Source organism: Marmota monax, unplaced genomic scaffold (genome assembly GCF_021218885.2).
Source record: "Marmota monax isolate L192 unplaced genomic scaffold, Marmota_monax_Labrador192_F-V1.1 WCK01_AAM20220418_F8-fsc00115, whole genome shotgun sequence".
NCBI classification, from domain to species: domain Eukaryota; kingdom Metazoa; phylum Chordata; class Mammalia; order Rodentia; family Sciuridae; genus Marmota; species Marmota monax.
Window position 1 is genome coordinate 1,062,099 of NW_026694419.1, and position 26,025 is coordinate 1,088,123.

Genomic DNA, 26,025 nt, shown 5'->3' on the forward strand with positions numbered 1-26,025 from the left:
ATGTGTCAGAAGATCAGAGCTCTTATTTTGTGTACTTGTTCAATTTACCTAAGTTGAACTATCCTTCTCCAAATCCTTCTTCCTGTACAGGAGCAGGTGATGAGAGAGCTGGGAGGTACAGGGTATCCAGAACCATGTTGTTTTTAAATATTAAAATTAATATTTACAAATCTAATGATTTGGCTTTCACTAGCAAATCACTAAAATAGCTCCATTTTTAGAATAAATTTCTTACTGTATTTGAGATGTGTTCATATAACAATTTCAAATATAGGTGCAGTATTAATTCTTCTTTACCAAGTAAAAGAGAAGATGAACAGTGTCAGTTAGCAACATCACACATAGAGTGTATATTGCAGAGTTCCAAAATTTTTTGGAAGTTTTGTATAAACCAAACAAGTTGAAAAACTGAAAAATAAAAGGAAGACACATGGTCAGGTACAGTTTGTATTCTTTTTTCTTAGTTCTGTAATAGAACTCAGCTAATCAGGGCTGGGGTTGTGGCTCAGAGGTAGAGCACTGGCCTAGCACATGCAGGGCCCTGGGTTCTATCCTAAGCACCACATAAAAATAAATAAAATAAAGATACTGTGTCCAACTACAACTAAAAAGTAAATATTAAAAAAAGAAGAACTTGGCTAATCACTCACTAATCACTACCTTGCTCTGATTCTTCAAGTTTAAAAGAAACTTTATCTTCTATGAATTTACTAAAATTAAACCAAAGCCACTGATTTATGGCATCAACTATTCCTAATTAGTAGATAATGTAATATCCACATTTATTATAATCTTATTTGTTTACTTTAGTAAGTCCTGATTTTTATTAGTCATAAGTATTATACTAAAGTAATTTCTATCCTAATACATGATAAAAAATGTTAATAGTCACACTTCTTAAAAACAGATGCTTTTTGTTCATGTATTTTAATAATAACAGTACTTAAAATAGATTCAGTAAATCTGAAAATAAAATTATTTTCACATTGTTACATGTGTATTCAAGCCTCAAGGAAAATTGTCATGTAATGAAACATCTTCCCCACGACATTGAAAATCCTTTACAAATTCTGTTCTAAAGCCTGTATTATCCTTGTGTGGTACATGACAATGTGATAATGACATTTACTTCCAGGTGAAAAGTCAAACAGAGAAGACTTCAAAGTATATGCCCATCTCCAGTATGCAAATTAGGGTCCCATTAAGATCAATCACATTTACTTACAGTGTTTGCATTCACTTCTCTTGACACTTTGCAGCCAATATGTAGTTTGGATTATTGAGTCATAATTTTCTGATATAATTTCTGATTATAATTATTTTAAATGATTTTATATGTCCAGAAATTATTATTAAAAACAAAATAAAACAAAATAATAAAATCCAATTTCATGTATTATGGGTTAAATTTTTATTTTAGATAATAATTTTTTTTTTTTGCTTTTGTTTTCATCAGCATTGGGGATCAAACCCAGGACTTTGCACATGCTAGGCAGTCTTTACCACTGAGCTACACACTTAGTCCCCTGCATATATTTAAAGAATGGATTATACATAAAACAAAACTTGGGTCACAATTGATTTGAGTTTAATTTAATTTCAGAAAACATGGCTGTTACCATTTTTAACATTATGATGAAGTAATATTGGAATTAGTAGTATTGGTCAAGGAAACTATTCCTATGAATAAGAAGGAAGATTTTTAATTTGTGTACTACATGAAAAGATTTCAGGATTTCTCAGAAATCAGTTATGCAACATTTCATGACTAAAGAAAGAGTTTGAACAAAAGTGAAAATAATGCTTCCATTTTTTTATGTGAAGTGTATACATACAAAGCATCCTGTCCTACATTTTTTAGATTGAAATAATGCCAAATGTAGTATAAGTACATTTTTTTGAGTCACTTATCAGTCCAAGGCTACACAACATTAGAAAGCTCTTGACATGTAATACTACCAAGGAACTTCTTAGATAGATGTAATCATGTGACAGGTAAACAAAATGCATTTTATATATACATATATAGATATACACACACACACATACATACACACACACACACAAATAGTTCATTGATGTTTCCTAAATCAATGAATTTTTAAGATGCAGTACAAAACAAAACTCTCTTATCTTTCTTTTTAAATATTTAATTAAAATATTGATATTAATCTTTAAAGGAAATTCAGAACATTTGAAATTTATTTAATTGAAATTATTTCTGTGGCCCTGCCTATCTGCCTTCTGGATTTCATTAATGCAGAGGACAACAGACATCTCCATTGGCTTAAGTTTTAGTGTTACTTTTATGTCATTAGCAATTCCCAGTTTGATTAGTTTGATGGTCAAAATTATACAGTAATAGTTTAACTTCCTAGTTTCTGGAAAGAGTATATGTCTCATAGTACACCAACAATATTACATATTCTGCATTTTTCTGGACTTTTACTTCAGAAAGCTTATATCTTATTTCCCTAATATCTATTACTGTTTGTCTCCCTCCTTTGGATTTATCCTAGAGAATAAGGTTAATGATGTCTGACATTTTCTTTCACACTTCAGGTCTGAAATATTTTTGTAACACAAATCTAAAGCATCAGCAATCATGATCATATATATTCTCACGAAGTTAATTTCCATTTTGTAGTGAAAATTTACCATCGATGTCTTATTTAAAAGATAGCATAGCATTGTAGCACCTAATTGAGATTAAGCATTTGCATTTTCTTGGTTACTATTGAATATGAGCACCATAAAATATATTTTGTTGGCAATACTGTATTTAACACTGCCTATTTACTTAATAGTTTGTCTCGTCAGCATTTAAAGTTCCTTGTAAGTCAGTCCTTTGCCCTTTGTCTTATGACTATGCCCTTATCCATCTCTCATGCATTTCTGTGTTTGTGATGACTTTGGCCAGACCTAACATTTATCCATTTCCAATTTTAATGCCCAGTGTTAAGGACCACTAGATGTGCTTTCTTCCTGTGAATTATAATGCCAGAATCAACTGTCCAAGAGCTGTAAAAAGGAAGTATCTCTCAAAATAGCCCATTAACTTGTCTCCCACACTCTGATATATTTCTCTTGCAAAAAACACAGTAATATTTCAGTGCAAGTCTGAGCATGATGATCTGTTTTAGAATCCATCAGTGATGTTTCTCAGTGGTTGGGATAAAGGCCTGAGTCCGCGATGTCATTCATAAAGCCTGAAACCTGATCAGAGCTCATGTCCCCCCTTCTTCCACAGGCTTTCCCTGCTTCTCTTGGCTGCTATCTGCTTTCCTCTGCTCAGAGATTCTCTTCTTCCAACCCCTTCCAGCCTCCAATTTAGCACCTTTTTGAGAAAGACTTCCCTTCTCTCACACACTTGGAAATGTCCCCCAGCAACATTCTCACAGCTCCATAGACTTTGCATCTCTTGCCCCACTTGTAATTCTCTAATTATTCATGGAATTTTATCTTAGTGAATGTTGTTTTTTCTAGTTTTTCAGTAGTAAGAGGGCAAAAAGCATCATCTGTTTTGCTTACCCTAGAATCATTCTTATTGGCAGGAAGTCTGATACCCAGTCAATATTTAGTGAAATAAATAAAAGGATACTCAATATTATGGAACAAAGGACAATATCAAATCAAATAGTTCTCTATGATGCAGGAATGTTTAGAGACTTACATACAAGCTTGCATTCTAGCTTTCAAAGCAAGTGATACAGTTCAAACTCACATTCCCTTGGTTATAATTTCAAAAGCCTTCAAATCAAATTATTTTAGCTTAATTGATTTGCTAATAGGACTTTCACTAAACTGATATGAGATAACCCATGGCCTTTATTTGTTTCATATTTAGTGTGAATATTCATACATAGTGTGCAGAGAATTGATTCATATATTGTTTATCAACTGATTTCCTTTTTCAAAATCAGAGGTAAACAATTCCAACTAATTCATCAGATTCCCAAGATTTACAGTAAGGTATTCCAGGCCACAAGATAGAATTGTGCAACTTTATGTACATCATGACATTTGTTTTCTACTATCCATCTTAATATATCTTAAAATAACTCCAAGAAGTGTTCCAGAAAATAATTTTTTGTGGAAAGTGAAAAGACTGGTGGAGAGACTAGTGGATGATATGTCAAGGTCATTGTACTGTCATGTGTAACTAATTAAAACAAAAAACAAAACAAAACAAAACAAAAAGACTGGTAGAGAGTACGAGTTAACTTTTCACCCAGCTCTTAAACCACCAAGGATTTTGATAATGGGTCATGTACTGCCATCTCTGGAAGAAATATTTTCTTTATTAAACTATTTGATGTAGGTAAATGTTTCCATTTATGGTTAATACATTTTCAAACTGGACTTAGTTGTAGTTTCTTATATTGCAAGTGCTGTTTTTTTCTTTTTATTTATCAACATTGGGAGGATCACTGTTCTTTAGGTATGACAGATTTTGAAGTTAGAATATTCTCTGTCACAATTAAAGTTCATGTCTATGCAACTTAGAAAACTCAATCTTTCTTATCTATAAACAAATATAACTGACTTCATTTTTTGCACAAAGAAATTAAGAAAATATAGGATGTATAAACATTTCTCAAAAATTTTGTCATTAAGAAGACAGTTATATCAATAAGAACAAGGCCTACAAAAGAAGACATAGATGGGCAAGCCTGTGAATTGAAGAACCAATGGTGAGAAAATCAGAAACCACCTTTCTCACAAAAAAAAAAGGTGCTCTGTATATACAAAGGCTTAAAATAGAAATCAATAAGACCTATAGAAGTGCTTCATCTTAGCATTAGCAGGGGCATGATTGGTGGCTTGAAACATGGAGAAAAATACCCAAAGGCTTCAGCTGTTGGATGAAGCCACAAATGAAAATATAACAACTACAAAAAAAAAATTCCCAATTGCAATATAGAAGTGAACTGGGGGAAAGGGCCATGATTTAGATCAAATTCTGTATTTTAAAGAAACTGGTATCTACTATAATTCTATGCCTCGAAGCACCTATATCCCAAAGAAGAAAAACATGCTCTAGGATTTTAGAATCTGAATCACATGACTGATGTGTGAGTCTAATATAAGCAGCCACATTCATCCATATGTGGTGCGAAAATTTTCCAATCTGACTCCAGATAATGGTCCTCTTCCACTTATCAATACCTCAGAAGTTGTAATCCTGCCAATGCCATTTCCACAAGGAAATATCATGTCCTTTTCGAGATAAAGTTTCATATTTATTGTAGTACTCATGTATTGCTTAGTCATTTAACATGAATAAAACTGCTACCATTTAAAAAAAAAAAGAAGACAGTTATAAAAAGAAGTCCGTCTTATCAATAAGGTATCTCTATTATGTTATTTGTATTGTATTGAAATAAGTGATGACTGCCAAAAGCTTAGGCCATTTCAGAAAATCAGATTGTTATATTAAACGGATTCTTTAATAAAAAGCTATTAAATTCAAATTCCACATTTGCTTCATTAATATACTTATAAAAATATTTCAAATAAGGGAAATGTAGTATAGGGCAAGAAAATAATGTTATTGTTGAACAAGTTGCCATGATCACAAAGAATTTTTTTTAAAGAATCTCCATCAATCAAAGCACTAAGACAGAATACAATTCATCCACGTTGAAAAGTCTGATTCTGTTTACCTCTGGAATTCAAAAGCAACAATCCAGAGAATTCGGTCAGATTTCAGTCATGGATTGTCACTCTTGAATTCCAGAGGTAAACAAAATCAGACTTTCAACATGGGTGAATTGTATTCTGTAATGGGAGATATAGTAATGTAAAAGGAAATGCCCATGTGGGTCTTGCAATAGAAATGAACTATAAAGTCATAACAGGTGGGTTTGAATACTGCATCTGCTACTTACCACCTTCATACTAGGGCAAGCAGCCTTTCTGTTTCCTTATCTATGGTAGTGATATCTCCAAATCACAGGGTTGATTTTATATTCAATGACATAGAACAAAGAAGTTTTTAAAATATGATTAACACCCAAAGATGTTATCTGTATTATTTTGGTGAATTTGGTTTGTCTCTTAAGGCATATAAATTAAGTATGTATGCCTATTAATTAAAGCAATACTATTAAACAGTATAAATTCAAATTTAGTTTGTTCATAGAGATTTAGTTATGCCAAGTATTTACTCTGATTCTAAGTGCATATTCCTATAAAATATATTTACAACTCTTAATAAAGACCACTATTCAAGGATTATCTTTAAGTTATTCTGTGTGACAGAAATCACATATGGATACAATAATTAAAATATTTATTGTACTTAAATTCTTCTATCTAGGATCATTCAATTTGCACTAACATCATGTACCCAACAAGAGAAAAGACATGTGAAAATCATCTACTTAATCTAATAAAAAAATAAAAATACTAAATACTTATCTATCTTACATTTAATGTACTAAGGTCCTAACAATGATACAGTTGTCATCATGTAAGTCGTATGTTATGCTATGTTGAAATATATTCAGTTAAATTAAATGAAGTTAAATTAAATGAAACATATGATGTAAAAGCAATTTGAACATCATGAGAAACACACTATTGGGTTGCAGTTCAAGATAAACCCATCCCGCTGAAGCTGCAGTAGCAAGATGGCATTGGCGACAGAGTGACAGGCCTGGCCCCAACTCAGCAGGCCGCTCTTCTTGCAGGCTGCCGTCCAGAAACATGAGGCATAGCCTAAGTCACTGGGAAAACTACGCAGAAACTGCTTTCTGGTCATTGTCGGAGAGATATATAAACTGTTCTGGAAGATCAGGGAAGGCTCCTTTGGGGACATTTATCTGGTAATGATCATCACCAACTGTGAGAAAGTGGCAGTGAAGCTAGAGTCTCAAAAGATTAGGCATCCCCAGTTGTATGACAGCAGACTCTGTAAAGATTCTTCAAGTGGTACTGCCCTGGAAAAGTGCTAGTCATGCTAGTCATAGGCTAGTCATGTGCGAGTCATAGATCTTCTGGGACCCAGCCTTGAATATCTCTTCAACTTCTGTTCAAGAAGATTCACAATGAAAACTGTACCTGTGTTAGCTGGACAGATGATCAGTAGAAGTGAATATGTGCATTCGAAAAATTTTATACATGGAGGCATTAAGCCAGTGGGTATTGGGTGGCACTGTAAGAAGTTATTCCATACTGATTTGGGTTTGGCAAAAAAATCATATAGACAACAAGACAAGGCAACACATACCACACAAGATTAAATCCTCACTGGCACTGTCCACTATGCTAGCAGGAATGTACATCTTGGTATTGCGCAGTCACTGAGATGACATGGAATCATTATATGTTTTGATGTATTTTAATAGAATCAGCTGCCATGGCAAGGACTAAAGACTACAATAAAGAAACAAATATATGAAAAGATTAGTGAAAAGATGATGTTCACTCCTAATGAAGTCTTAGGTAAAGGGTTTCCTACAGAATTTGCTATGTACTTAAACTATTGTAGTGGGCTGTTCTTTGAGGAAGCCCCTGATTACATGTATCTCAGGCAGCTATTCCACATCCTTTTCAGTACCCTGAACCACCAATATGAGTACAAGTTTGACTGGACAGTGTTAAAGCAAAGAGATGCATGGCAGGAAGCCTATCCAGCAGACCGAAACCCCCATAGGCAAGCAAACTGGCAAAAGGAGCAGTAACGTGAAAGGTTTCTCAGCATCCCTTGAAGAACAAAAGAAGCAGAGCAGATGATTGGAGCAGCATTTGTTTCTCCCCAAATCTAGAAGTTTTAGTTCATATGTACTCTAGCCAGTGGTTTTGGACTACCATTTACTTGATGTAAAGAACTTAATTTCAGTATCTACAGGCTCTGGTAGCATTGTTGATGCTATATTACCAGTTATAGCTGCTGTAATTTTGAATATTAACTGAAGTAGTGAAATCTGTTGTCAGGTTTTGACCACATTTTTTTCAAGTGGAAAATTTAACTACATTGGTGGGGAAATTATGCATATGCCATTTTTTTTTTGAGAAAACATTTTATTTTGAACTCTGCAGCTTTGAGATCTTGTTTCAGAAGAACAAGATAACAATCTTCAGACAGAGTTGTGATGGTATTGAATACTCACAATTGTGCAATCTTAGGGTGTGCAAGATGTTCAATTGAAACATTCTTTAATTGGTTGGCTTCTTGTTTGCGAGACAGCTGATGTGGTAGCAATCAGAGTCCAGTATTTGAGCATATAAAGGACACTGCCTGCTTACTGTGCTAGAAATAATAGCATCTAAAGTGAACACTTAAGAAATAACAGTGACTACTAGATTATCCTTAGGACTCTGTATTAATTCTATACTGTTCTTGGTATTTTTAAAAATTATATTTGTCACAGAAATTTAGTTAACATCTTGCAACTGAAAATTTATGTATGTTGCCTAGATAAATGAAATCACTGTAAACGTCTGTGTGATCTGGTAATTTGTTTTTATTTTGAGATGGGAACTTTTTTAAGTTTATAAAAAGTAAAAACTGTTTCTGTAAGAAAATAAAGTTTTTCTAAGTAACAAAATGCCTTGCTATAAAATAAATATATCCCCAATATTTGGTTAGAGTACTTCAAGCCACGTGTTACAAGATATTCATTTGCAAGTCTATTAAGATTTAGTTATAAATTCTCAATTTTTTAATATATTTTTTTTCCATTTGGTCTGAAGGGAAAGGGCATTCTGAAAAAAAAAAAAAAACAAGAGTAATATGAAAAGTTTCTAAGAATCAATTGAAGAACAGAAGAAGCAGAGCCGATGATTGGAGCAGCATTTGTTTCTTCCCAGATCTAGAAATTTTAGCCAGAGTACATACCTAGTACTGCAGCACAATACCAGGTACTGCAGCACAATACCTAGTACTGCAGCACAATACCTAGTACTGCAGCTGCCAGAGCTTGGCATGCTTGCTTCCACAGACTAACAGGTAGACTGATTTTGAGTAAGAATGAAAGCATTGAAGAGTTTAATTACAAAATGTTTTCATTTAAAATATTTTTGAAATGGCTATAAGCAGTTGACTCTAAACCTTGTGAAGTTTCAAGTGCTTATTAACCCTTTAGCCCCAATCTGCTTCTGTAAGTTACCAGTGTGCATGTACCTTCTCTCAATCTTATTTATGTGTTCTTTTTTTCTCTGGCTCAAGAAAGGAAACCTTACCAATGATAATTCTTTAGTGTAATTTATTCATTCATAGAATGTCAGGATAAATTAAAAGTATATTTTTTTTCTGAAAAAAAAAACAATTTATCAAAAGTTTCTTATGCTTACATGCATCCTAGCAAAATTCTTTCCTAGTTATTAGGTACTAGGTATTGCTCTAGGATTTGAGAATACCTGACAGAAAACAAAACATACCATGACCATGATCTTATTGTACTAAGGATAATAACAAGTGTATTTCTGACTAATTTTTATAAAGAATAAATAACATAGGCATTATATCTTTCCCCTTGTCTCAATAGTACTTGATTATAGTTTTTTTTTGAAGCCACCTTTGAACAGGACTTCCAATTTGTAATTAAATGTAGTCTTTTTTATATCAGAGAATAGGAGCTATGTCCATTTTAAAATACCATTGTTACTCAGCTCTTGAATGAATAAATTAATGAGTGGTGCACAGTAAACATTCAAGTCTAAGGTTGAATATAAAATTCTGTCCAAGCAAGCCTCTACTCAAGAGTGATACAAGTGATATATTTTATCCATCAGAGCACTGTTATTTAATTTTTCATAAAATTATAAAAAATGGAGAGTTGAATTCTAGGGTTTGACATGTGCTATCTTTTTAATTGGGCAGTGGATGGTGTTTTACATTTAGACAATAGTTTAATAAAAATGCTTTTACTCAAAATATGAAATATTTGAACAGCCATTGAATGTGCAGTTTGGAACTCAGCATGGGGGAGGGGTGATGATGCCTCCTGTTTTCTATGAATTAATACATTTCATTTGCGATTATCCAAAGAGCAATCTGGTGCCAAATTTTGTGTTAAGAATTCATTATTCTACATTTTCTTGTGTTCTAGTTTTTGGTTCTCCTTTGAAAAATAAGAAGCATGCACTCTTGAGATTCAGTTACTAAAAATGACTAGAACATATTAAATAAATATGAAAGAGGTCAAAATGACAATTTTGGTTTCATTGCATCTCTATTATTCTATATCTCTTTTATTTATCTCAGTTTGTTCTATATACTTTATTTTCTTCATCTAGATTTAAATTTAGTTTGCTTTTTTGTTTCTAGTTGCTTAAAGAGTAAAGTTTGGTTATTGATTTGAGATCCCTTCCTTTAATGTAGGGACATATAGATATAAATCTCTCTGAATGCTATATTTTTGCATACCATAAGTTTTTGGCATATTATGTTTTTATTTGCTTTCATTTCTCAATTATTTTTAATATCTATTGTAATGCTTTGTAAATAGTAAAATAGTTATTAAACTGTATTGTTTAGGGAATAGTGACAAGAAAAAAATCTGTACATATTCAGCACAGATTAATTTTTTTCAAATATTTTAAATATGCAACTGGTTGGACTGAGGCTACAAAACCTCTGATCCAGTAGATGTTTAAGTTCCGCATGTTTGAGAATATTTTAGTTTTCCTTTTGTTTATTTTCTGAATTATCTAGTTAGAGAAGACATTTTAATGATACCTGCATTTTTGTGGAGTAAAATATAGTCTATTCTGAAGCATTTAAGAAGAATATGTGCTCAGCTATTTTAGGTGGTGTGTTCTGCATATGTGTCTTAGGTTTAGTTGTTGATGGTGCCATTCCATTCTCTATCTCCTATTAACCCTTGGTCTAGAACTTCTGTTTGTTATTGAAAGTGAAGCATTAAATCTCAAACGCTTGTTGTAGAGCTATCCATAGCTGCCTTTAATTCTATCAATGTTTGCTTCATATATTTTCACATTTTATTTTTTGTATTGGCATGCTTATAATTATTATATTGTTTGATTGATTAACCTAATATAAAATATTCTTTTGATCTTTTATAAAGGTTTTTGATTTAAAGTTTATTTTGTCTGATATTAATACAGATATACAGCTCTCTTTTATTATTATTTGCATGGAATATTTTTTTTCCATATTTTCAGTTCCAATCTATAGTTTTCCTTGGTATCTGAGGGAATTTGTTCCAGGAACCCCTCCACAGATATCAAAGTCTGTGAATGCTCAAGTTTTTTAGATAAAATGATATAACATTTGCATATAATCCATACCCATCTTCCCAAGCATGTTAAATCATCATTAAATTACTTATACCTAATACAATGTAATGCTAAGTAAATAGTAAATAGTTTTTAAACTGTATTGTTTAGGGAATGGTGACAAGAAAAAAATCTGTACATATTCAGCACAGATTAATTTTTTTCAAATATTTTGAATATGCAACTGGTTGGACTGGGGCTACAAAACCTCTGATACTGAGGGCCATCTATCTATGTGTTTTTGTTCTATAAAGTAAGTGTCATGAAAATGATATAGTGTTGAATCTTATTTTCCTTTTCTTCTTTTCTTTTCTTTTTTTTTAAATTTTCTGTTTGGCAGATGTTTGCCTTCTGTTTGAAGAGTTTAATTCATTTACACTTAATTACTGGTAAAGAAGATTTTTATTCTACCATTTATTATTAAAATTCTGTATGTTTTATACTTTTTTGTTCCTCATCCTTTCTTTTACTGCTTTCTTTAATTAGTTTGATTTTTGTAATAAATCATTTTAATTCATTTCTTACTTTTGTGTTTACCATGCTATTTCACTTCCTAAATGTATAAAAGTCTAGTCCAAATTAATACCAAATTAACTTCACTATTTCAAAACTGTTTCCTACAGTTCCATCCCTCTTTTTTATATTTCTGTTGTTACAAATACATATTTATACATTTTGTGGCCAACAATAGAGATTAAAATTACTTTTATACATTGGCTTTTAAATCCCATAGAAAATAAAATAGAGAGTTACAAACCAAAAATACATAATACTGGTATTTGTCTTTGCCTAAGTATTTACCTTTACCAGATATATGCATAGACCTGATAATTGGGACAGCTATTAAGTGAATATTGCGCTGGTAGATTATACAGTGTGGATACACTAAACAAAAATACAGAATAGCTCAAAGTGGGAAGGCAGAATATTTTATCATGCTATTCAGAATAATGTAAAATTAGAAGATTGTTTATTTCTTGAATTTTCCATTTAATATTTTCAGACTCTAATTAACTATAGTAACTGAAACAATACAAAGTGAAATTGTGGATAAGAGAGGACAACTATAGGGCTAATGAACTTACTTTTTATTTATCTGGAAAAGTCATAATTCTCGCTCATACTTGAAGTATAGTTTCACCAGCAGACTTAGTTTTTCTAATACTATAAATATGTCAAATCTTCTGATTTCCATAGTCTTCTAAGAAATGGCTGTTAATGTGATTTTGGATTCTTTATACTGCATAAGTTGCTTCTCTCTAGTCTTCATGATTAGCTCTTTATCTTTGGTTTGCAATAGTTTGATTTTCTTGTGTCTTGGTGTGGGTCTCCTTGAGCTTATCCTACTTAGAGTTTGTAAAGGTTTTTGTACTTATATATTAATGTATTTCAACAACTTTAAGCAGTTTCTGAATATTATTTTTAAATATATTTTCAACTCATTTATCTTTTCTCCTTTCAGGGTACTATTTTATATATATATATATATATATATATATATATATATATATATATATATATATATAATTTTTTTAACTATGTTTCTCTGGTACCTTAAGCTCTGCTCACTTTTCTTCATTGTTTTAAAATTTCTATTCCTCAGACTTAATAATTTAAATTCTCCTCTCTTTAAGTTTGCTGATTCTTTTTTTGGCTTGCTCAAATCTACCACACAAACCAGTACAGTTTTTATTTCAGATTTACTTTTCAGTGCCAGTATTTCTGCTTCATTTCGTTTCCTAATCAATCTCTTTGATATTCTCATTTTTTAATTTATCCTTTTTTTCTGACGTCTTTTGTTCCTTGTCCATATTTTAGTTCTTTGAACATATTTAAGACAAGGGTTTTAAAATTTTGTTGAGCAAGTCCCACATCTGAATTTCTTGAGAGATAGTTCCTATATATTATTTACCTTGAAAGAGCCATATATTATTTTTCCCTTGTGTCACATATAACTTTTAATTGAATTCTGAGTAAGATGTTAATGTCCTAACTCTAGAAATCAAGTTCCTTCACTTACCCAGGTTTTTATAGTCTAAAGAAATTTTTTTATTGCTTGATTTATTTTGTGGAAACCTGTAGAAATCCATTTATCTTGGGACCTTCCAAAATTAATTTTCATGACAATTGTATTCCTTACCATTATTCTGGCCTGAGTTCTGAATTAGGTGAAATGAAAACAAGATATTTACGTCAGTTTCTTACAGATTTCCCAGATAGGTTAGAGAAAATATATGCAATAATCTGTAAATAGGATATGTGCTGTTACTTCTAGAAATAGGAGCCAGGTCTCACAGGAATGTAGGCTTTTTCTTTCCAGACTGTGTCAGAGAAAGGTGGGAAAGCAAAATCATCCCAGAGACTCTCTATTGTCTTTCTGTTGTCTTTGTTTATTCATTCATTTATTTATTTTTTAGTTGTAGACAGCCACAATTCTTTTATTTATTTATTTATTTATTTATTTATTTATTGTGGTACTGATGATCAAACCCAGTGCCTCACACATGCCAGGCAAGTACTTCACCACTGAACCACAACCCTAATCCCTTAGTCACCTTTCTTTTTCTTTTTTTAAATACCTTTGTTTTATTTGTCCATTTACTTTTACGTAGTACTGAGGACCGAACCCACTGCTTCACACATGTGAGGTAAGCACTCTACCACTGAGCTATAATCTGGAAATCCATATGCAACAAAATGAAATTAAACCCCTATCTCTCACCATGCACAAAACTCAACTCAAAATGGATCAAGGACTTAGAAAAACAACCAGAGACCCTGTGTCTAATAAGAAAAAGTAGGCCCTAATCTCCATCTTGTGGGATTAGGCCCCAATTTCCTTAATAAGACTCCTATGGAGCAAGAATTAAAATCAAGAATCAATAAATGGGATGGGCTCAAACTAAAAAGTTTCTTCTCAGCAAAAGAAACAATCTGTGAGGTGAATAGAGAGGCTACATCTTAGGAGCAAATCTTTACCCTTAGTTACGTTGTCTTGATTCATCATTTCTTGGTCCCTCTAATCCTTTGACCATTTTTTCAGAAGTTCTGACAAAATTGTTTCTAAACATTTTTGCTTGTTTTTTTATTTAATTCTAAGAGAAACTAAAGCTTTGAACTACCTGTTCCGCCTTTTTGTTCTTAGTTTATAAAAATCTGAGCAAGAGACAAGGGAGAGAACAGCGTGGGAAGACAAGTCCAACCATATGGCTTGGTAATAAATGGGAATGGGTGACTTCTTTGAATGTATCTTCAACACCTAGTTGTACCTCTATACATTCCTGATCAGGTAGCAACCAAATTTTACTACAAAGAAATGAACAACAAATCCAATTGTATACAGTCTTAAAATAACCAAATGATATTATACTTTGGTATTCGACTTATGAATTTCAGAGAAGGATAATCAATGCTACTTCCATCTTGTTTGCCCACAACTCTGAATAAATTAGTCTGACATCAATTAGGCCCTAGTGATAAAACTTTTAGTTTATTTGCCTTATAATGATGGGCTAAAAATGATCTGTGCACTATTTACTTAGCCTAGCAGTTTGACTGTTTCTTAACTACTGTGTCTGATATTTTGTTTGCCTTTCAAGATCCATCCTGCACTGGTGTCTCTAAAGACTAACCATATAAACTACATCAAAGGACACCCACGTACTCACACTCTTGGTTGAACTTAGTAAATAGCATATGCTTTACAGGATCAGAGGAAAAGGAAATTAAGACCTTCACCACTTACTACTATATTTTGGGTTTGCCTAGGTCCCTCAACCAAATGAAGCTGCTATTTCAAGGCAGCCTTCACAACAGGAAATTTCCTTTCCAGGTTCCAAAAACTCTTCCTTCCCAGGCTCTTTACAGAGGATCTAAGTCTGATAAAGACCTAGATCATTAGATTTGGAGTCAAGGGACATCTCATGAAGTATTTTTTAAAATTTCTTGCTTATTTTACATTTAATCTCTTTATTAAGCTTTGCAACAATTACTCTGATTTTAACTGCTGTTTATTTCCAGTTGGGATCCTGATTAATAAATATAGTAAATACAAGCATCTGAATCTTAGTATTTTAATTATCCATAAAAATAGCTCTATAAATAAATAAACCGAAAAGATAAATACCCATTCTTTCTTTACGAGAATCCCATATAGTGTATAGTTATGTAGTAATAAAATAATAAAAGGTATTCCAAACCTCACCATGATTATATATTCTCTATCTCTTTAAATGAAATATACCAGATTAAAATTTATATTTGTAGCTAAAGTGTCTTTATATTATCCATAACTGTATTTTCTGAGTTAAAAAGATATACTATAACATACCAACATCTTCATAAAATGATTGTTACCATCAAATGCACAGATAAGTGAAGTAAGCCAGTCCCCCAAAAAACAAAGTTTGTATGTTTTCTCTGGTATGTGGAAGCTAACCCACAATAGGGGTTGGGGTGAGTGGAAGAAGAGAAGTGCTGTAAATTAGACAATGGGGAAGGAGAGAAGGGAGGGGAGATAATTAAAGGAAAAGCAGTGGAATGAGTCTGATATAATTTTCTCATGTACATATATAAAAACAACACAGTGAATCTCATCATTATATGTATTCACAAGATTGGAACTCTAACTAGAATAAGATATATTCCATGCTTGTATAATTATTTTAAGTGGATTCTGCTGTCAGGTACAACTGGAAAAAAAAAACAATAAATTAAATAATAATAATCCTGTTGTTCCAATTGAATTGCATAAAAAAGTCTCTAAAATGTACTTTCTGTTACTAAGTGTTATACTTTGAAAAAGAATGAATTTAATATATTAGGCAAATAGTGTTAAAGATTGATTATGAATTTAAATAAAAGGAAATATACATACCCCTTGTATTGGAGTTGTTAAGATCACATAAGTTATTCTCAGTTTAATTAGAATATGACATGGGATTTCATCGTAAATTTGACAGGTTTAAAATGATATTTAAAGAAATGATGAAATGAATATTTTAGAAATCTCTTGAGATAGTCTTCTTAAAACTTTTAAAAGTAAGATTCAAGATTAAGCTATTAACAATTGCATAACTAATACTCCTTTACTTCAAAAGAATTTAGGAAAAGTTAGCTGAGATTTAAGAAGTTTCAGACAGAGGGAGGGTATCAAAAATAGTATAATGTGGGGTTAAATAGTGTCTGAAAATAAACTGTAAGCATCATACTTACTGAGTCTCTGGCTTATATACAAGCATTACCTACAAAGAATCTTGAGATAGGTGTCTAGTGGAGTTCAGGAACCTGACATCTCTTTGTGCTTTCCAAATCCTGGTTATTGTTCATATTTTATACCACAGATGGTAGATGTCTAGACTGAGCAACACATGATTAAATTTTACTAAAAGAAAATAAACATCAGTTGAATAGCACCAAAATTTTCCCGTGACATTTTGACAATGCATCCTATTTTCTTTTTGGAATCCCTGGTATTCCTGTCACTGGAGCTATTCAAAGACATGTGTAACTTTCTTAAGGTTGAATGTTCCTCATAGGAACATGTAACTCAGTTACCCTAACACATGGTTGGCACAGAAAAGGCATTCAGTAAATGTGAAATTAGAATATCATATTGCTAAAAGAATAAAAATCATCATAAAATAAAAATATCAAATCAATTATTTGGGGGAATATTTCCACTTTCAATTAATGTTGTCACTTCCTAAAAATATCATTGATCTATGAGTAGCTTAGATCAGGAATTAAAGTAAGATGACATGGATGGTAATCCAAACTCAAGAGCTGTATTATTCTAAGAATTTAGACAAAAGACACAGGATTCTAAGAAAAGTTTCCCTTATAGTGAAAGGCGATGGTCATCATTATACAAAATTCATGTATGAAGATGTGAATTTGGTGTCAACATACCTTATATACCAACAGAGATTTGATAAATTGTGGTATAAAAGTGTATTAAGAATTGTAATGCAAAAAAAAATTATGAATGTAATGCACTCCTCTATTGTGATGTATATAAGAAATAATAATAAAAAAAGAATACAGACAACGATAAATGTTAGAGAGGATGAGGGGAAACAGGTGCATTCATACATTGCTGGTACAAATTGGTGCAACAAATCTGGAAAGAAGTATGGAGATTCCTTAGAAAACTTGGAATGGAACCACCAATTGACCCAGCTATCCCACACCTTGGTCTATACTCAAAGGACTTAAAATCAGCATTCTATAGTAACATAACCATACCAATGTTTAGAGCAGCTCAATTTACAACAGTTAAACTGTGGAAGCAACCTAGATGCCTTCAGTAGATGAATGGATAAAGAAACTGTGGTATATACACAATGGAATGTTATTCAACATTAAAAGAGAATAAAATTATGGCATTTGCAGGTAAATAGATGGAGTTGGAGAATATCGTGCTAATTTAAGTAAGCTAATGCCAAAAAACCAAAGGTTGAATGTTCTCTCTGATCCATAATGCGGGGCGGGGGGGGGCATATGAAAAATGATGGAACTTTCATGGGGCAAAGGGGAGGGAGGGATAGAGAGGGGGTATGAAGGCAGGAAAGATGGTGGAATGACAGGGACATCATTACCCTAGGTACATATATGACTGCACATATGGTGTGAAACTACATTGTGTAAAACCAGAAAACTGATAAGTTGTGTTGCATTTGTGTATAATGAATCAAAATGCATTCTGCTGTCATATATAACTAATTAAAATAAATTAATCAATTAATTAAAAAATTTACAAAAATAATTAAGAATCTAGAAGTAAAGTGAATATTTAGAAAATGTTTCCTTAGTGATATTAACTGATATTTTTTTAATAAATGCAAGTCACCTCATAACATTTTCATTCAAATAAATGGATGTTGAGTTTATACTACATAGGCTGTGGTAATTTTGTGCAGTATATATTTGCATGTTGAACATATATTAAATGATATCGTTGGCTTTTGATGATGAAGAATGTTACAAGTACTTGAATCCGATTAAACTACATCAAAGGAGTATATTTAAATATTGTGTGTATATATAGACACACACACACACATATATATCAGAATTAAAAGTTAATTATATTTGGTTAATTTGTTTTCATGCAACTGCTTTTTAATAGAAGATCTAGTATCCCTTTCAAGACTGATTGTTGACATCAAGATCAATGTCTTCAGGGCTGGGGATGTGGCTCAAGTGGTAGCGCACTCGCCTGGCATGCATGCGGCCTGGGTTCGATCCTCAGCACTACATACAAACAAAGATGTTGTGTCCGCCGAAAACTAAAAAAAATAAATAAATATTTTAAAAAATTCTCTATCTTTTTCTAAAAAAAAAAAAAATCAATGTCTTCACTAGAGAATGCATGCTTACTAGGAATATTGTGAATCTGATTATTTGTTCATTCATTTATTTATTTAGTGGTACTAGGTATTGAACCCAGGAGTCCAGTACTCTAAGCTACCCATAGATCACTCTACCACTGAGTTGTGTCCCCATCCCTTTTTATTTTTCAATTTGAGACAAGGTCTTGTTAAGTTGCTGAGGCTGGCTTCAAATTTTCAATCCTCTGGCTTTAGCTTCCAGAGTCTGGGACTATAGGCATGTGCCACCATGCATGATGCAAAAGCTCTTTTTAAATATTCATCATAAAGACTTTGTTTTTAATATAAATTTAAAATGAAGGAATTGGGAGCGGGGAGGTACTAGGAATTGAACTCAGGAGCACTTGACCACTGAGCCATATCCCCAGCCCTAGTCTGTATTTTATTTAGAGACAGGGTCTCACTGAATTGCTTAGTGCCTCACTTTTGCCGAGTCTGTCTTTGAACTCACATTTCTCCTGCCTCAGCCTCCCTAACTGCTGGGATTATAGGCATGCACCACTGTGCCCAGCTAAAAAGAAGGAATTTCAAGAAAATCTAAAATACTGCATATTTGAAATCTGGATTTGTTTTATTAATCACTGATTCAGATATGAACACAGACATTCCTTTCAGGGCAATCACTTAGTTAATTTTCTAGATTAAAAGGAGAGACAGCAAGTATTATACTCTGTGTTAAGCTAGCACATAGTCTTCCCTTTGTTCTCTTCTATGACAGATGAGAGCAATGGCTGTACTTCATAACTCAGAGTGGCAGGATAACAGCAGCTGGAACTCCCAAAATTGTCCTCACTACTGGAAGGTAGGTTTCTCTCTCTGAGGAACCTGCCATTTCTGAGAAAAACAACAGAATAGCTTTGAGGAGATGGTTGTGGGGGAGGTATTTATTTGCAATTTATCAGGTATACTCTTTGGATAAATAGAAGATAAATATTTTAACTCCCTCATACCTCTTTGCATCATGTAAGAAAAATAGGTATCTCAGTAAAACAATTACTTCCACATTCTTAAGAAAAATTAGTCTATAATTCTTAAGCATATCATTATGCTTATTAATAATAGGGTCTCCTAATAAGAAACATAACATATTTTAGGAGACCCTAAAATCCTAATTGAATTAAGCAATACAAATTTCTTTTCATAAAAAAAAGCATGGTTTTAAAAAGTGACCTGTAATTAACACACACTTCCTGGGGAAACTGTTCTTGCTTTTCTCTATCTGTGAGTGTCATTGAGCAATTTTGAAATGACTTAAAATCTAGTTCATATAACAACCCCGCATTGAGTTCAAAGAGTCATCTAGGGTGGGTGAAATTCAAGTCCTTGTATGTACTAGGATGAGATATCAAGTTAGCAGGTGAACTGCAGCCAAAGAGTTAATTGCCTGAGCTCCTGCAGAATTGATCCTACATTACTGAGAAAGTCTGTAGAATACAAGAAGGGCACATGGAACAGAACACAGGTTCACTTGCTAGAAAAATAATCCTTTTATAGTTTGGGCAATTTAAACTCTTTTGTAATGGGAAATCTTTTTTAAAAAATATAAGTATCATAAAATACTTTCAGATGTTCAATGACATCTTCAGAACTCTTTTAAAACCATTTGAGGTTCACTAGATGTGAAGTAGATAAATCAGTACATAGAGTGCATGGGTCAACACACATTTCTTGAACCATAAAAATGGGATTTTAACCAAAAGTATTAAACATCACAGACTATTATTCTGTATTCACAGGGCGATTCAACAAATATATAGCTAAGTTATACAGTTATCTCAGGAGAACTAGAATAGTGATCTTTTATTCTCACATTTCTGAAATAAAGTTATAGCTAATTTCCAGTGTTCAAGGCTTCTCCTAAATATAGACAAAACTTATGAGATCATAAAATATTATTTAATCACAGTGCTGTATTCCAAAAGTCACGAATATATAAAAGTAGATACTAGATTTTTTTACCACTAATATATATTATTTTTGACATTCATTCCTCTGGGATATTTTCCTTTTTTTAAAAGTTTCTTTAAATTTTCATAAAATATTGTACTTTGAAATAACCAAACAATTACAAAAAACTGGGTCTTTCTTGAATATCAAGTTTTGGACTCAATATTTGTTTTAGTCAGCTTTTTGATCCCGTGACTAAAAGATCCAACCAGAATAATTGTAAAGGAGGAAATGTTTATTTGAGGGTTCATGGTTTCAGAGGTCTTAGTCCACAAAAGTCCGGCTCCATTCCTCAGGGCTATAGGTGAGGCAGAACATTATGGTGGAAGAGTGGGCCAGAGGGAAGCGGCTCACATAATGTTCAAGAAGCAGAGAGAGACTCCACTCACCAGATACAAATATATATCCCACAGTCTCGCCCCTAGTTACTCCCACCCCCCTGCCACACCCTACCTGCCTTCAGTTACCACTCAATTAATCCCATCAGATGATTAATTCATTATTGGGCTAAGGCTCTCATAACTCAATCATTTCTTCTCCAAACCTTCTTGCATTGTCTTAGGTGAGCTTTTGAGGGAAACCTCACATCCAAACCATAACAATATTATTTAATATGTGGAAATGATTGAGTTAATTTAATGTAATTATTTCTATGGATGATTTTCTTTTAGTAAAATAACAGGTTCCTTTTATTGAAAAAGTCAAATATCCATATAATTCATCGAAAACTATAGCTGTAAAGTTCTCTATTATTTACAGGTATTTCATGAAATATTGCAGAATTAAATGGCTTAGAATATAGTAAGTTAGCTCCCTATAGTTGAGTTAAAAGAGGTTCCAGGGATTATGAACCTACAGTGAAACACAGATCAGGTAAGTGAATATATTCAATCCATTAAGATGGCCTCTAGTCAGGTTTACTCTGAACCTTACTGGATGTTGAATATTTATATCTTTCATAAGCATTACCAGTGTCTTGGATGCTCCGCATGCAGCCAGGAGGCTTCCCAGGATGCTCAGGGCTTCTCAGACTGTGACTCATTTGACTCCTGAAAATGTCAGACTTCCCTAGTGGCTGCATATCCTGTCCAGATGCTTAATCTTAAAAACACCTTTAACCTTAAAACTAGACCACAATTACTTAAAAGATGCTAAAGTATTTAAAGAGAAGCTTCTAGTATTTGTTTTCCATGTGATATATTTGTTTTTTTTTTAATGTCCGGGTATTATAAACTAGTCTCCACACCATTTTTCAGTCTTATGCTTTGCTTCTTCAGATCCCTAGTGTTTAATGTTACTGTGGACTTACAGAAGGGTTGCCTGGCACTAAATCCTTTTTTTGGCAAGTCTCAAGACCTTGCCTGGGGCAAAGCTACAAAGTGTTTTGTTGTCAGCTTCATCCTAAAGGGTAAATCATCTTAAATATCTTAGTTGCTAATCAGGTCTCTCAAGTTGCTCATACACACTATGGGACAGCACTATGGGACTCTCACCTTGGCCTGCAGCATCTGTGTTCTTGCTGATGGACATGACAGACCAAGCAGCAATGAGCTTGCTCTGAACCTGTGACCAAGTCAGTAACGTGCTCCTTTCAACCTTTGTTATTTTTCTTTCCTGCTCACCCTATAGACATGTTTTCCCCCTGCTTGCCTGATACCTTGCTACTTAATAAACTGTTAGCCCCTAAGTTTTGGAATGGGCTGAAAAATGCAAAAAACTATTACGTTATTTTTAACATGTCAATAATTTATGAGATAATACTCATTTTCTTTGGACAGCATAAAATACATAAAAATGAAACTTTAAAGGGGAAAATTAAAATTATTTTCATTGTAAAATAACTTACATATTAATACCATAAAATATTTGATCTCCCTAACTACTATGAATTAATTATGTGGTAATATTACTAGCAGTATATTCAGCAGAGCAATATAATTGAATATGTATCAGAGTTAAGCAAACAAACCAAAAACCTGCCTTAATTCTTTTGATTTCATGACTTAAGTAATTTTATTTGATTGTAACTTCATGATATATTAATAGAGTTAGTTTAAATGTTTAATGATAAGTTAAATGAATACAAATAAATTGATTAGAATAAAAATGTAGCTGCTTTAAGATGGACAAACTCTTCCCCTCTGAAGTAACAACCTGGGTTGCTGCCAATGCTTACAATGGCAGCCATGTGGTATTGAGAAACCAATCTCTTTATATATTTTACTCAAGGTTTTACTTCTGTATATTATGGTTTAAGATATGTGATGGCTTATAATATCACTTGCGTATTTAATCTAATGGAAAGGTAATGAGTGGAAGGAATGGACACAATTCCTATAGGCCTAATCCAAGCTCATGTGTCAGCATCCAGAATTTGGTCATAATGCAATATTACCCAGCTTCAAGCAAGATTTTTAAGACAGCAGCCTTTTCCTGAGAGAAGTGCTAAGTTAAAACATATGGATTCTATTTTTTTTTCTTTTTGGTACTCAGGGGCACTCAACCACTGAGCCACATCCCCAGTCCTAATTTGTACTTTATTTAGAGACAGGATCTCACTGAGTAGTTGCTAAGCTCCTCACCACTGATGAGGCTGGCTTTGAGTGCAGGATCCTCCTGTCTCAGCCTCCTGAGCTTCTGGGCCTATAGGTGTGCGGCACTACACACAGCTGGATTCTTGAGAAGAGCAGATAAACTCCTAGGGTGATAGTGTGGTGAGGGCAAGAGCCAACCCTGGGAAACATTCCTTGATGAATGTCAACAGCCTTGACACTGGGTTCTGCTGGAAACAGTTATCAGAAGTTCCAGTGCAATGGGCTTCCTGGGTGCAGCAGGATGATAGTAGGATGTTCCTAGCACTGTAATAGAATAGCTGCAAAAATATTTCTAGCTCTATAACTTGTAGTGCACAAAGAAGCCTCTTGGTAACTGACAAGCCTTGAGCAATTTACAACGCCCCTAAAGTTTAACTTCCTAATTATGAGACCCTATATAATAAACTTGCAGAGTTACTTCTGGGTCACTGTTCCTTCATCACAGTGTAGTGTCCCACCTGGCCCCAGCTTTGTTTAAATTTGTCTATGTGTTTTCTTTGTCTCTGTGTTTTTCTGCATCTCCCATTGCCTCTACTTGAGATCCTTTATTAATGCTGTGCCAGTCGCAGTAGATTCTAATTTGCAGGAAAATGGAAAGGAACCACCATTTGACTCTGTTATCCCACTCGTCAGTTTAAACCCAAAAGACTTAAAATCAGCATTCTACAATGACACAGCCACTTGAATATTTATAGCAGTTCAATTCACAATAGTCAAGCTATGGAACCAAGCTAGATGATTGGATAAAGAAAATGTGGTATATATACACAATGGAATATTACTCAGCCAAAAAGAGGAATGAAATCATGTTTTTTTTTTTTTTTGCCAATAAATGGATGGAACTGGAGAATATTATGCTAAGTGAAGTAAGTCAGTCCCTAAAACCAAAGGCCGAATGTTAGCTTTCTGATATGTGGATGCTATATCCACATATAGCATCCATTAGATTAGAGTTCATTAGATGAGACAAAGGGGAATGAAGAGAAGGGAGGGGGAATGGGAATAGGAAAGACAGTAGAATAAATCAGTCATATCTTTCTTATCCTCAAATATAAATACACTACCCATTTAACTCTACATCATGTACAACCACAATAATGGAATCCTAATAGGAACAAGTTATTCTATGTTTGTATAATATTTCAGATTACACCCTACTGACATGTAAAGAATTTTTAAAACATATTTTATAAAATTACTATTAAGTAAAGAAAATGGATGGAACTCCAGAATATTAAGTAAAATAAGGCAAACTCAGAAAGTCAAGGTCATTTTTTTTTCTCATATGTGGAAGCTAGAGAGAGAAGATAGAAAGGGGAAAAAAAGTGTGTGTGTGTAGGAGGAAATCTGATGGAAATAGAAGGGAGATAAGTAGAGAAAGGAGAGAGAAAGGGGGACTCCTGGGAACAAAACTGGTGAAATTATAGTGTCATAGTATGTGCATGCGTCTTAGCTTTTTCATTCCTGTGATCAAACAAACTGACAAGAACAATTAAAGGAAGAAAAGTTTATTTGGGGGCTCATGGTCTCAGAGGTCTCAGTTCATACTAGGCTGGCTCCATTCCTCAGGGCTTGATCTGAGGTAGAACATCCATCAAGGTGGAGGAGTAGGGTGGAGGGAAGCAGCTCAAGACATCATATCAGGAAGCAGAGAGAAAGAGAGAGAGACAGAGACAACGAGGAAGGGAGGCACATTCCACTCTCCAGACACAAAAATATATCCCTAAAACATGCCCTCAATGGCTCACCTCCTCCAGCCATATCTCACCTGCCATCAGTTACCACTCAGTTAATCCCTATCAGGAAACTAATTCACTAATCAGTTTAAGGCTCTCATAGTAGCCCACTCATTTTCACCTCTGAACCTTCTTGCATTGTTTCCCACATGAGCTTCTGGGGACAGCTCATATAAAGACCATAACAGCATGTATGAATAGGTAACAATGAATCCCACTAGCATGTATAATGATAATGCAACAATAAAAATACTAAGGAAAAAAAAGCGTGGATTCTCTACACTGAAAGAAAGAATAATTGTACAGGGAAAAGTATCTGTGGCATAATCTCTGCTAACCACACATATATGCACCTATATAATTTTCCTAAGGAAGGCCACCCTGAACCCCACCCAATTCTTATTGATTGATTCCTATTACTGATCAATCAATTCTTATTGATTGATTCCCATTATGTCTTTCCTATATCTCATGTACTCAATGCAGAGTCCATATTCTGTGCATCTCCTCCATAAGATCTCTGTGACTTCTTGTGGTCTGATTACTTATAAGACAAGAAAGATAACCATAATAATTATTTCCATTTTGAAAAGTTAAAACATGTAACACATAAAAGTCAGTAGAAGCATAACATGATAAAAATCATGCAAAGAGGAGGGATTATGAAAACTGTCTGCTTTGACAGTAAAGAAAATGCCTTTGTTAACACATATGCCATAATCTGATTCTACTCCTAGCAAAGAAAGTCTTTGCCCATTGTTTTTTTACATCACTTGCCTTTCTTTGCTTGCTGAACATGAATTTTGTAAAACAGATAAAAAAAAAAAAACAGAGCCACAATAACAGTGTCATTTCAGTGCAAAATGCAGTGTGATTCTGAATGGGGAAGGCAAACAAACAAACACAAAGTGGCCATTAGGGAAACTGCTGCTTCTGAATAACTTGGAAAACACAATAAAGCAGAGTGGCAGTGACATAGATTTGAAGCTAGTTCCATTTAGAACTTTAGTGCAAATTTGTTTCTGTATTTAAATTGCAAACTCTTGTCTTTTTCTCACCCCAAAATCATTCATTATGATTCCCACTTACAGGTTATGGAATAATCAATGA

The 26,025-nt window shown here is 33.3% G+C and overlaps 1 pseudogene; it reads left to right on the forward strand.

Moving 5' to 3' along the window:
* The window catches only part of LOC124109580 (casein kinase I-like), a 43,906-nt pseudogene extending 36,166 nt beyond the window's left edge, over positions 1–7,740 (forward strand).
* Positions 7,741–26,025: the final 18,285 nt, after the last annotated feature.